The following is a 13634-nucleotide window of genomic DNA, read 5'->3' as shown; positions in this document are numbered from 1 at the left end:
GCCCTCCCTATAGAGTGTGTGGCTGTAAGTACCGGATCCTAAGTCCACGTTTAACATAATTCACGTTTTCCACTCTTGTATGTTTTCTCGGATTTTTTTAGTCATGTTTCTCTATGGAGTGAATTATGTCCTTATTGCTTATTATTTTTCCTTATAATAGTAAAAAATATTAAAAAATAAATATAGTAGCCTTGAAAGTCACGGGAATCTGACTTTAAAAGACCCACTTAAAAAACAAATTTTCTAAACTTTGTTGTAAAAAATTTGTTTGAGGGTGGGGTGGTCGTGTTTCCGTCCTAGAATGTTTTATGTCCCATTAGAGTTGTTTAGGCCGTTTAATTGTAATTCGATTCGGGTTGACATATTCTATGAATTTAGAGTTTAGTCGTTCGCATAACGTACGTCATGCACGCACTTTGAGGCATTTTCCACTATCTTAGATGTCATCCACGGTCAGAATAGAGTATTTTATGGATCATTGGATTGGAAATTCTCTCCTGATCATTTCCATATCTCATTCGCAAAAATCGGACTGGTAACGAAGCGGCAATTTTAGTTTGAAATTGCGCGAAAAATCGAAAATTTTGAAAATTTCGAATTGGGCTTGGGCCCAACCCGCGCGCACCGGCAGCGCACCTGCACCCCTTACCTCCACACCAAGTCATGATTTCATCTTTTCAAAACCGCCATTAACGACCACCAAGCTTCAAAACCTAAAAAAAAAAAAAAAAAAAATAGAAAGAAACCTAAACTAACCCACGCCAACCATCAAAAATCCACTTCAAATCTTCTCTAAATCCTTCCACCACCATCTCCACCAAGTTAAAAAAACCACCGAAAATTTCAAAATTGTGAACTGTCGCGCCACCACCACTGTTTTTTCATTCGGTCGACTAAAATTCCAACACCATATCCCATTTAAACCCCCACTACATTCCAAACACTCTAATGGCTCAACAACGTCGAATTTTACTGGAGCAAGCATTTACTGGCGACCACTTCGCGCCGTTTTACGGTGGCGAAATGATTAGTAGAGACTGGAATAGCTTGTGGTACTTGACCGAAGCCTTTTACCACGAAGACTTAGTCCGGCGGTTTTACAATACGAGGGAGTTGGAGGGGAGTAGAATTTTTGTTATGGTGGCGAAGAGGAGGAAGGAAATAACTACTGGGTTGTTGGCTGAGATTCTAGGTATTCCGCCTAGAATCCATTTGGATGCCATGTTACAGGAGTCCCAATATAACGGGGTAGAGCCATTGATGAACGTGACAGTTACCGAAGGGAACTACAATGCGAGCTCGCATTGTGTTCGCCACCATCCCTTAGAACCACCCACCGGGTCAGTAGCTCAATGGATTGGTCGAACGCCCCGGGAAGGGGAAGGAGAAGGTCGGCGACATCGGTCCGAACTGCCTCCACATTTTATGGATACTCGGGAGCGAAGTCACGAGTTCTCGTATGTTGGAGTTTTTGCTTAGTATGATTAGGGGAGTAGGGAAGTCTGTTGCACCTCTCCCTGTGTTGATAACCAAGATCATGTTGAAGTTGAGAGCAGCTTCGGCGTCTGATAGGTTTTACATCACCCTACACCGAAATCCTCATATCTATAAGGATTGTGTCCAACGAGTTTGGAGGTTGCCTGAGGATAGGGTAGATGACGAGGACGATGGTGGAAATGAGAATGACGAGGATGATGGGGGAAATGAGAATGCCTCAGAGGATGAGGAGGACTTGACTTGTTTTGATACTAATGCCTTGGAGAGGTGTTAGTCAGATGCAGAACGCATGGCCGTAATTCATCGTGGCATGCGTTCACTCAACACTATCTGCGAAGACCTCCGGACTCGACAGGCTACTATCCATCATAACTTCGAGATCCGATCCCAGCGGGAGGACGAGCGGTGGGAACAGATGAGGACTGAGCTAGAAGCTCAGTGCCAGTTCCGAGCCGACATGCTTGCACAATTCCCACCTCACGGGGATTCTCCTTCTGAGGACACACCATCGAGGCACGAGCGTCATCGCCTTAAAAAGCGAATGGTGTGGCGGCCCATCGGGAGCTCGGGGAGCCATCTCCGGCGTGTGTGCCCTCCGATACCAAGATCAAGTAGTTAAGGATAGTATAGTTTGATGTTTTTTTTTTGTGGTTTTATTATTGTTAGTTATTTTAATATAAGGTTTAATTCCGTAATTTGGATTTTGTAGTAAAAGGGCATTTAATGCCAATTTTAATATAATGTCGTTATTTTTATTGTGCGTGATTGTTTAATATTGATCCCACCTTCCCAAATTATTTGGGGGTGGTGTTATCTATTCCAGCATGATTTTTATATGACCCTTGTTTTAGAAGTTATTCATGGTCGGGGGTGAAAATATGGCCATTTAGGCATATCTATGAATAAGTATCATGGTAGGATGAAATCTCGATAAAATAGGTAGATTCTATCCTAAATTCAACCTAAAAGATACTAGGTTTGTTGTAGAATCAAGAAAATGAGTTGTTTCCGTTTTCGGGTTTGGAAATTTTATTATTTCCTGAAACCGCCAAAAAACTTTTGGCAACTTCCCCGATCCGTTTTAGCAACTTAAAACCTATATAAACTTCATTCATTCTACACTCACAACCCACACTACACCTAACTTCCATCACTCACCTTTCACTCCCACGTTTCCCACGTTTTCGTCTCATTTTCGATCTTCAAGATTCCGGGCGCTGCGCTTCGGAGGGCGCGCTTTCTCGCCTCTACACATTTGTCGAATTTTATATACAGAGCGCACTTTCGCTTCAAGGGAAAGCGGCTCGCTCGCCAAACACTGGAATTCCAAATCAGTCAGAGTGCACTCGCGCCCTGACTTCCGTGGACCAGAAAAATTCCAGTTTTTTGCGGGTTGTTCCCTGGTCATTCATAGCTATTCCAGAGCGTAATTTTGAGATGACATCTCCTACATTGATATCGGAACAGTTTTTCGAAGATTTGTTCCAAAGCACTACTTATGGTGCTTGGTTTCGCGAGGCGATCACATACGTTGGCTGGGAACCGCTTATGGTAAGACCCAATGCACTTTATTCTCCAACACTAGCATCTTATTTTTACGATAACTGCATTTTCTTTGAGAGACCAGATGGAGAACAAGTGTTCTCCATCAACATTGATGATGAACCAATGGAAATTACCAGGTTCTTGCTAGCATTTGTTCTTGGACTTGCTATGCCCGCTGAAATACAAGACCCATGGTGCTATTGGGTAGATAATATGTATGTCTACACTTATGAGTTTTGCATGAGTCCTATGGGGAAAGCATTTTCCGTGATCGAGGACCAAGGGGAATATAACGTCGCTTTGGTAGCCCGTCCATGAACATAGGAACTGTTATGTTTTGGATCATGCTAAATATTTTAAGGGAATGGCGTTTTCTTACGTGAATGATGCCACTTGCGCGTCTTTCCTTGCTTTAGCCACGGGGACGTATGTGCCATGACCTTCCCCGAACCTTGATGTCTAGTTTAGCATGAGCCCATAGCATGAGGCATAAGTATCTTCTTATGCCTGTTCTAATTTCCCGTATTATGTTATGTTTCTTTCCTGTTTTTTGTACACGTTTCACTGATTGGATTACGGTCGACACTGTACGACCCACCAATAGTATTATTTGATCTTTCCGTGCAATGACTTGGCAAGGGTGGAGGATACAACCTCATCGGGTTGCCTACACCCCTCCCGGACCAAGTGCTTTAATAGGTTAGCAATAATAGATGATAAATGGCGGGAATCCGGCAAATTATCATGGCATGGCAGACGCTGAAGGAACCTCACTTCTTTATAGAAGAAGATGATGAGCAGGATGACGAATAAAGCGGAAGATAAGGTAAGTTTTAATTTTACTTAGTGTCTGCTTATGTCCCAAGCAATTTGATTCTTGTTAACCCCATAATGGGTGGAACTCTTATAGAGTTGAGTCAGTTTTTATTTCCTATATTAGTACGTTCTAACTTTGTTTTGCAGATGTTCCTGAATTTCACGCGTTTTAATGGTATTTTTCCTACCCTCTTTATTTAAAATACTTTGAGGACAAAGCATGCTTCTTGTTTGGGGGGGGGGGGGCGCATAGAAACACGTGTAATTAAGGCATCTGCTAGGATATAAATATGTATAATATGCATTTGTTTTCTAGTTAAAATTTCAAAAATTCAAAAATATAAATAAATAAGTTCATGCTATACATTTAGGAATATTGGTATTGTTTTCCTTCTCTATGCTCTTAATAATCTAGAAGTCTCACGTAGATTTTGCATTAGAATAATTTTTAGAAACTTAGGTTAATATGCAGGTAATAATCTTTACATCTATCTATAAATATATTACATGAGTATCGATGATTGTTAGCAGTAAGTTTCTGAAATCTAGGCTAGAGTACTTATTCTACAAATCCTATGAGAATATAGCCTAAAGCATTATATGAGCGAAACATTTGAGAAATGACACAAGGGAGAAGTAAATTCCGGATAGAGATATCACACGTCCACTTGCTTGATCACTAAACCATATCCTAAGCGAGAATTTAGGCCATCTTTGGATCGATATAGCCAGAAATTCAAACCTATGAATTATTTTCCGCTAGTCGCCCCTCTGAGCCTTTCTTTAGCCTTTCATAAACCACAAATCCTTTACCCTATACAAAACAAAATAAAAAATTCAACCTACCCAATTTAGATAAGTTTGAGAATAGAATGAGGAAGAAAGAAGAAGAGAAAAACCTGTGTAAACAAAAGTTAGTTAATTGCTTCATAAAATAAAGAAAAGATGTTTCCATCCAAAGAAAAGAAAAATAAAAATAAAAATAAAATAAAAACTCCAAAAAAAAAATAGAATAAAAGGAGTCAAAAGCCAAAGAAAAAGAAAAAAAAAATATATATGGCTAAGGATGGAAACAAAGTGTGGAAGCAAAAGTAAATAACAAGGTTTTCTCTAGTAATATGAAAACTCTATTATCTCAGACTTGTCCCTTTTGAATATCCATTTCCTTCCTTCTTAAACCATCTCTTAATCCCCGCAACACCTAATAAAGACCTCTAGCTCAATTAGGAATAGGTTAGTGTGATAGTAAGTGGCAGATGTGTTTGATCGACTCCGGCTTCCTTGTTGTCATTGAGATTGTAAGGTAAAGTGTGCCCACTGCACACTAGAGTAGCGAAACTTGAGTGGAAAAATCAGAGTGTTGTATCTTGACTATTATTGTGAGAACCTACTTATGGACGTTATTCCGAGTTTCAGAAACGAACCTGTTAGGCATTTCATAGTATTACTCATTGTATATATGTTTATTGTAGATGATTGATTATTATGCATATATTAGCTTAGGTTTCGACTTGATTACTCTATATGCATTGCTAGTGAGAGGTATAGTTAATTTAGAGCATGAATAAGGAAACAATAATTTTATTTCTTAGTCGTTGTAGTATAGATGAAGTTTGTGAGTACCTTCACTGGAAAACTCTCACAAGGCTATAACTCGGCCCACTAGGGAATTCCTAGTGGTTTAAGGCCTTGTTATGATATGGTCAATGCAATCGCACTCAAAAAAAACGAGAGTAGTTAGAACTCCATTTTTGGTCACTTATTCTAATTTCTCATCTTTGCTTGAGGACAAGCAAAATGCTGTTTGGGGAGTGGTTTGATAAGAGCCCAAAATTGTAGTTTTAACCCCCGAATGATCATACTTTTAGACCAATTATGTGAGTAATAATTAAGAGTTAACACTGATTACGTGTCTTTATGCATTTCAGGCTTCAAAGTCCATTATATGCAGAAATGTGCCACTTTAGTGAGATAAAGGAGCAAAGGTCGGTTACTAAGGAGTTCCGTGATTAAAGGCCAAGATTCAAGAAGACAAAGCCTTTCTAAAGCCCGGTCAAAAGCTGAAAAGTCGACGCGGGCAGAAACAACACACAAGTCAGCAGAACTTCCGAAGGCCGTATCTTTGGACTCAAACCTCGGAATGGGGCCTACCTTATGTCAAAACGACCGGCTCGGAAAGAGATTTCCAATGGTCTAAGCCTTGATCCAATCAGAGGAGCAGAACTGGATGCAAAGTCTGTTGAAGCTAACTGCAGCTGAAGAGGCCTTTTTGGACTGAAAGAATTGGAATTGGGTTTTGGGCCTGATTCTCTGGCCCAAAACATGGCTCCAAGCCCATGCACAATTTTTAGATGTGAAAGTATAAAAACCAAAGCTTAACTCTTTGTTAATGGTAGCTAGTTAGACCTAAAAATATAGATAATTCTAGATCTAGTTTTCATGTAATAAAATTAAGTTTAGTTTAAATTCAATTATTGTTTTAGATTAATCTTTAGAATCATTGTTCTTCATTAGTTTGATAAATAAAATAGCTATTTCTTGTCATTCACAATTGTTTAGATCTAAATTCCTTATTAATATAGCTAGACCTAGATTAGTTAGATTATTAATTTAGTATTTGAATCATTGTTTTATTATTCATTAGATTAATAAAATAGTGTTCTCCATAATCTGGTTTCATTTCCATTAATTGTTTAATTTCAATTCGTAGATTTAATTATTTGTCATTATTAGTTTAATTCAATTATTGCATTAGTAGTTTTGAATTGAGTTTAAACAAGCAAAGTTTCAATCTTTATATCATGTCTTGTTTGAATTCCATTGGGATTGATAGCATGATGATTCTCGGCTAAACCTCCATTTGAGGGGGTTGAGAAGCCTTGATGTAAGCTTGATCCCGATTATCGTAGAGCCGTCGTAATTTCCTTTCCACTCTAGAAATGATTAGTTCACCATGAGAATGGGTGTAATCGTTCACATGCTAATTATGAATTGGTAGAAATGCTATGTGTAATTAGGGATTAGGAGTAACAGTTGATTGTTCTCAAGATTCAATTCAATCGGATTTCTGACGATTCGTCGTTAGTAGGATTAAGTCGAGTTAAGGTGGAATCAATCCCCCTCAACTCCTTATCATAGAATCGACGTAGCATTCCTATAATTGTTCTAATAGTCGACTAGTTGCATCTTGTGGGTAGTTGCATCGTAGTCTAGTTGCCATTTCATAAATCTCTCATTAGACTTTACTTAAGTTTACTTATACGTAGAGAACACAGCATGCGGAAGGACTAGAAGTGGAACGAATTTGTTACTCCACTCTATTTTGATAGAATTGAGAGTAGAAAACTTGATAAATATAGATAATAAAATATAAGTTTTAGTTTACTTACGTTTTGAGTTCATCGTCCATTTCGTAGGTAAACTAACTTATTATCATTTATCACTCATCCCAGTAGTATAGCTTAACTCTGGCTAAGAACGTCTTATGTTCATTTCTTGACTAATCATAAAGAATAACATCAGACGCTAAGTAATTCACAATGTCAGAATACCATGGTGCATAAAAATAGCATATAGATGCTCATCAGGAAAAGAGTCCGATATGGAGTCATAATCACTATCATCATCGTTTGTAAGTATAGATAAGTGGTCGGTAACTACGTTTTCGACCCCTCATTTGTCCTTTATTTCTAATGTGAATTCTTGCAGGAGAAGAATCCATCGGATTAATCTCTGCTTAGCATCCTTCTTTCCAAGAAGGTAGCTAAGGGCTGCATGGTCCGTGTAAACTAGAGTCTTAGAACCAACCAAATAAGGACGAAACTTATCTAAAGCATAAACGATAGCTAATAATTCTTTTTCAGTAGTTGTATAATTCCTTTGAGCATCGTTTAGAGTTTTACTAGCATAATAAATAATAGTGGATTTATTATCTAGTTTCTGTCCCAAGACAGCACCAACTGCATAATCACTAGCATCACACATGAGTTCGAAAGGTTTAGACCAATCGGGAGACTGTATAATGGGTGCAAAAGTTAAGGTGGCTTTTAAAGTTTAAAAAGCCTGTTTACAGTTAAAATTAAAATCAAAGATGGCAACCTTTAAAAGAAGATTAGTTAACGGCCTAGCTATTTTCAAAAAATCTTTGATAAAGCGCCTATAAAAACCTGCATGGCCTAAAAAGGCTCTAATATCACAGACAGTTCATGGTATAGGTAGAGTCGCTATCTTATCTAGTTTTGTCTTATCTACTTCGATGCCATCACTAGATACGATGTGACCTAGTACTATGCCTTTTTTCACCATGTAGTGACATTTTTCCCAATTTAAAACGAGACTCTTCTCTTCACATCGTGTTAAAACTTTAGACAGGTTAGACAGGCATTCAGTGAAAGAGTCTCTATAGATAGAAAAATCATCCATGAACACTTCCATGAAACGCTCTACCATGTCACTAAATATATGAAGCATACACCACTGGAAGGTACCAGGAGCATTACAAAGGCCAAAAGGCATTCGTTTATAGGCGTATGTTCCAAAAGGACATGTGAAGGTAGTCTTTTCTTGGTCATCAATATCAATAATAATTTGGAAATATCCAGAGTAGGCATCCAAAAAACAATAAAAAGCATGACCAGCTAGACGTTCAAGCATCTGATCTATAAAAGGTAAAGAAAAATGATCCTTTCATGTCATGGCATTTAAACGTCTGTAATCAATACAAATCCTCCATTTCATAGGACCATGCATGGCAACATATTCACCCTTGGCATTACTTACCATGGTAATCCCTGATTTCTTTGGAATTACATGAATGGGACTTACCCATTCGCTATCAGAGATTGGGTATATGATACCCGCATCGAGTAACCGTAAGACCTCTTCCCTGACCACTTCTTTCATGGCAGGGTTTAAACAACGCTGAGGTTCGTGAGAAGTCTTTGCGTTATCCTCTAAATGGATACGATGAGTGCACATATTAGGGTCAATTCCCTTAATGTCGGCTAGGGACCAACCAATCGCAGAACGATGTTCCCTAATCACCCTGATTAACCGTGTCTCTTACTCCTTGGATAACAGAGAAGATATAATTACCAGATGATTACCATCCGGATCAAGTTGAATATACTTTAACTCAGGAGGAAGAGGTTTAAGCACCGGGGCGGAAGGAATATCGATAAATGCTTCTGGAGGGTCCTCATCTTGAGTAATGAATACTTGCTTAGGTAGCAGGTCTTCAAACTCTATATATGGAGCAACCGAAGGGTTTATGATTTGTGTAGACTCGAAGATGGTGTTGACTTTCTCTACGTAGGAGTCATCGACAAAATTTGAACTTCCAAAAGAAAGGAATTTATGCATATGGTTTTCTGGAAACGTGTTATTAAAGTAATCTTGAGCTAAGCTCTCGATCATGCTAACCTCTCCATCTATAGACGAATCTGGTAACTATTTCATCATTTTAAAAACATTTACCTCAATCTAAAGATGGCCAAAAGACAAGGACATCGAACCATCGCAGCAGTTTATAAGCGCGTTGGCAGTCGCCAAGAAGAGACGCTCTAAGATGATCGGAACAGAGTTGTTAGTGACTTCTGTATCGAGGATAACAAAATCAGCAGGATAGTAGAAATCCTGGACCTTAACAAGCACATTTTCAACCACACCCTTAGGGTACTTAATAGATCGATCCGCTAATTGAAACGTCATTTTAGTAGATTGCATCTCTTGTAGACCTATTTGTTTGTATAGATAATACGGGAGTAAGTTAACACTGGCCCCCAGGTCTAGTAAAGCGGTCGTCGTGTGGGAATCTCCTAAGGTGCATTGTACAGTGGGACGACCAGGGTCCTTGTACTTAACAATTTCATTGTGTTCCGTTGAAGTTGGAAACTGTTCAGTTAAAAAGGCGTCTTTAGGAATATTTGTCTTACGCCTTTTAGTGCACAACTCTTTGAGAAACTTAGCATGGTGAGGTAATTTTTTAATTGCGTCCAGAAAAGGTAAGTTTATCGTTAGATTTTTAAAAACTTCCCTAATCTCGTCAATGTTTGTATCCTTATTTAACATAGCTAATTTCTGGGGAAACGGTGGTTTCTCTCTATATTTAGCTTATGGATCAACTGGATGTCTAACATTTGTTTTCTGTTTCTTAGGTTGTGGTTTAACTGGTATCTCTACAGGGGTAGGCTCTTCAGTTTCTATTACGGTATCTAGTTCAATCTCTAGTTCAATCTCCGGTTGAACTGGTGGGGTAACTATAGACATAGTTACTTTGTTATCAACTACTCTCCCAGAGCGGAGAGTAGTGATGGCATTTAGCTTACATACATTTGCATTTTTTTCCGTACTAGTATTACCGTTCACCTCAAAGATTGTGTTTGTTGTTTTAGGATTAGCAATCGCTTGTCTTGGAAACACACATTTGGGTTGTACTTTCTCTTATGCTAACTGCTGTAAGGAAAGTTGGATGGCTTGTAAAATCTTTTGTTGAGATTGCATAAATGTATCGAAACGAACCGGTTGTGGAAGAGTGTTAGCTATAGGTAGTGTGACAGGAACTATGTCACGTTGATTATTAATGGATGGATTTTGATAGTTATTATTTACCAGAACGATACCTCTATTAGCATTATAATTATTATTATTATAATTATTATAATTACCCTGACCCTGTGGTTGACCTTGTTGTGGTTGCGCTTGGTTTTTATAATTATTATAATTACCCTGATCTTGTCCTTGTCGTGGTGGAGCTTGGTTATAATTGTTTGCTTGCCTAACATTTTGATTATTAAACCCTGGAGGTGTTACTTGTTGATTATTTCTCCAACTGAAGTTGGGATGTTGTCTCCAAGAGGCGTTAGGAATAGGAAAACTATTAATCGAGTAAACATTATCTTGTTGTGACTGCTGTTGTTCATAGGCGAGAGGACAATAGGAGTCGGGATGCTCTGGACTCAAACAGAAATTACATGGATTGGAGTTGACATTCATGACGGAGATAGGCGTTTGTTGAACAGAAATAGCCTCTACCTTTTTAGTTAGAGATTCGATTAAATTTTTAAGTTCCGGATCGGGTTTCATCTCAAACATACCGACGGCTTTAACTGTTGTAGAAGAACTAGCGGAACGGGAGAAATCGTCACTACCCTCCCCGTTATTATTACACTAAGTTTGATCTACTAAAAATTTATAAGCCTCTGAGGCTCTCTTACTTAGGAAACTACCCCCATTCATTATGTCAAGCACCTCCTTATGGTGGTGTAACAGTCCCTTGAAAAAGGCATGAACTAGCGTGTCTTTCACGAGGTTATGGTGTGGACACTCTATAAGTAGATCGGTGAAATGATTCCAAGCCTCTGAAAATGATTCATGAGGATTCTGTCGAAAGAAATGAATCTTGGAAAGCATTTCATCGGTTTTCAGTGGTGGGTAAAAATGTTCCATAAATAGTTGAACAAGTTTAGAGCACGAGTCCACAGAATTAGGCGCTTGGGCAGTTAACCAAGACCCCGCCTTATCGGCTAAAGTGAAGGGAAATACCCTTAGTTTAATTTGTTCAGCACCAAACGTAGGATGGTGGATTGTAGTAAGGACTTTGTCAATCCTACGCATGTGCTGATAAGGCTTTTCATGGTCTAACCCAAGAAAAACGGGTAACAAATTAAATATATTTGGGGGGATTCGGAAATTCCCCACTTGGTCTGATAGAATGATGCAAGATTTAGGGCTATCGTTCAAGGCTTTGTAAAAGTTAGAGAGAGGAGACTCTCTTTCTTTAACCATTACTTTAGGTGGTGTGTGTGGTATATTAGCTAGAGGTGTAGTTTACTAGAAAGGCGTGTTTGTTGACGTTGTCGGTTGATTACGTTAAGCATTTTTCTTCGGCCTGACCTTAATCTCATGCAAAGCTAAGCCAATCTTAACGAAACACAACAACACTCCAAACAATCCTAATATACTAGTATGAACCTCTAACAGGAGATGCAAGGTGTGGAAGAAAAAAGTACCTAAATGCTTCCTTGCTTCGCTTATGAATAACGTCTTGTTTATGCGTGGTCAGTGTGTATAACAAGTTAAAACACTGAAAACTATGAAGAAATGGAAATTTGAAACAAACCTATGGAAATCGGGCAGATTCAGCAGAGGGCACAAGTCACGCTCAGAATAGGCCTAGGTAGGGCTCATGTAGCGCAGGTTCAAGCTGGAGTTCCAGGCGTTTGGGCACAGGTCGCACTCAAATTTAGCCTTGGTAGGGTGCGGGTCGCGCTCCGTGTAATTCTTCAAGGAAAATTTTTTAGTGCTGAAATGGAGAACCACAGTGAGAATCAAACAAGGGTGGGTAGGTTATGGGACTTTGGAAAACTATCAATTCTAAAGAAAACAATACTAAAGGGAACTAAGATGGCAGCGACGCCATGTGATAAGACGATAAATGTGAATATAATTCTACTCCGAATAAATGATGAAGAATAAACGGAAGTAAAACTAAAACTTTATCGTAACTCGTGATTATCAAAGATTTCTACTCTCGATACTATTGAAGTAGGAGTTGGAATAGAAGATTCGTTCCACTCCTAGTTCTTCAGCATTCAAGTTTTCTATAATTGCGAATCTATCCAAAGTCTAATGAGAGTTTTACGAAGGGAATTCTAAGAACAAGATACTAACTATAATGATTCAACTACGAAATGTTACGGGATACTAAGGTTTGAATCTAGAATAAGAATTAGGGGGGAATTAAATCTACCTTGAATCCAACTTAATAGACTAGCATAGATTGTTGTAATCCAATTCTTACGTTCTTACGGTAAGAATTGGTCGTTCTAATCCCTAATTATACATGGCATCTCTACCAATTCATAACTAACATGTGAGGACGTCTACCCATTCTCATGGCGAATCAAGGACCTTCTAAAGTGGAATAGACTCTTACAACGATTCTACACTACACAATCAAGTTTTCATCAATGTTTCATCAAACCCCTATAATGGAGGTTTAGCTTTGATTCATCAAATTATCATTTCCATATGAATTAACACTAGACATCATAAAAAGATTGGAACTTTGCTTATTTAAACCCAAATGGAAACTACTCATGCAATAATTGATTTAAACTAATAATGACAAATAAGTAAATCTAAGAATTGAAACTACTAATTAATGGAAAATGAAATTAGATTATCAAGAACTAAATATTTTATTGATCTAACAACTAAATAACAATCATTCAATCCTAAAATTAAAACAAGAATAACAACTAATTAATTAATTGAAAAACTGGATCTAGAACTAAGCTTTAATGGCTACTCTAATGACTAGTTTCTATCCTAAGCTAATTGATACTTAAGAGCTAAGTCTTGTGTGTGGAAATGGAGGAGACCAGATCCACATTTTCGTACATGGGCTGAGGGTCCATATTTTGGGCTGGAAAATCGAGCCCAAAGCCCAATTTCTTCAGTCCACAGGGCCCTTTTCAGCTGGCTTTGACTTCAATAGGAGTTTTGTCCACTTTTTCTCCTTTGATTAGGTCAAGGTTTGGACCATTGGAAAGATCTTTCCGAGCCGGTCGTTTTGACATAAGGTACGCCTAATTCTGAGCCATGAGTCCAAAGATATGGTCTTCGGAAGTTTTGCTGACTTTTGTATACTGTTTCTGCCCGTCTTGGCCTTTAATCCCAAAACTTCTTAGCAACCAACCCTTGCTCCTTTATATCGCCAAAGTGGCACATTTCTACACATAATTGACTTTAATGCTTGAAATACATAAAATCAC

Source organism: Coptis chinensis, chromosome 4 (genome assembly GCF_015680905.1).
Source record: "Coptis chinensis isolate HL-2020 chromosome 4, ASM1568090v1, whole genome shotgun sequence".
Lineage (NCBI taxonomy): Eukaryota > Viridiplantae > Streptophyta > Magnoliopsida > Ranunculales > Ranunculaceae > Coptis > Coptis chinensis.
The sequence above is the reverse complement of the archived record's forward strand: the minus strand, read 5'-3'. Positions refer to the sequence as shown.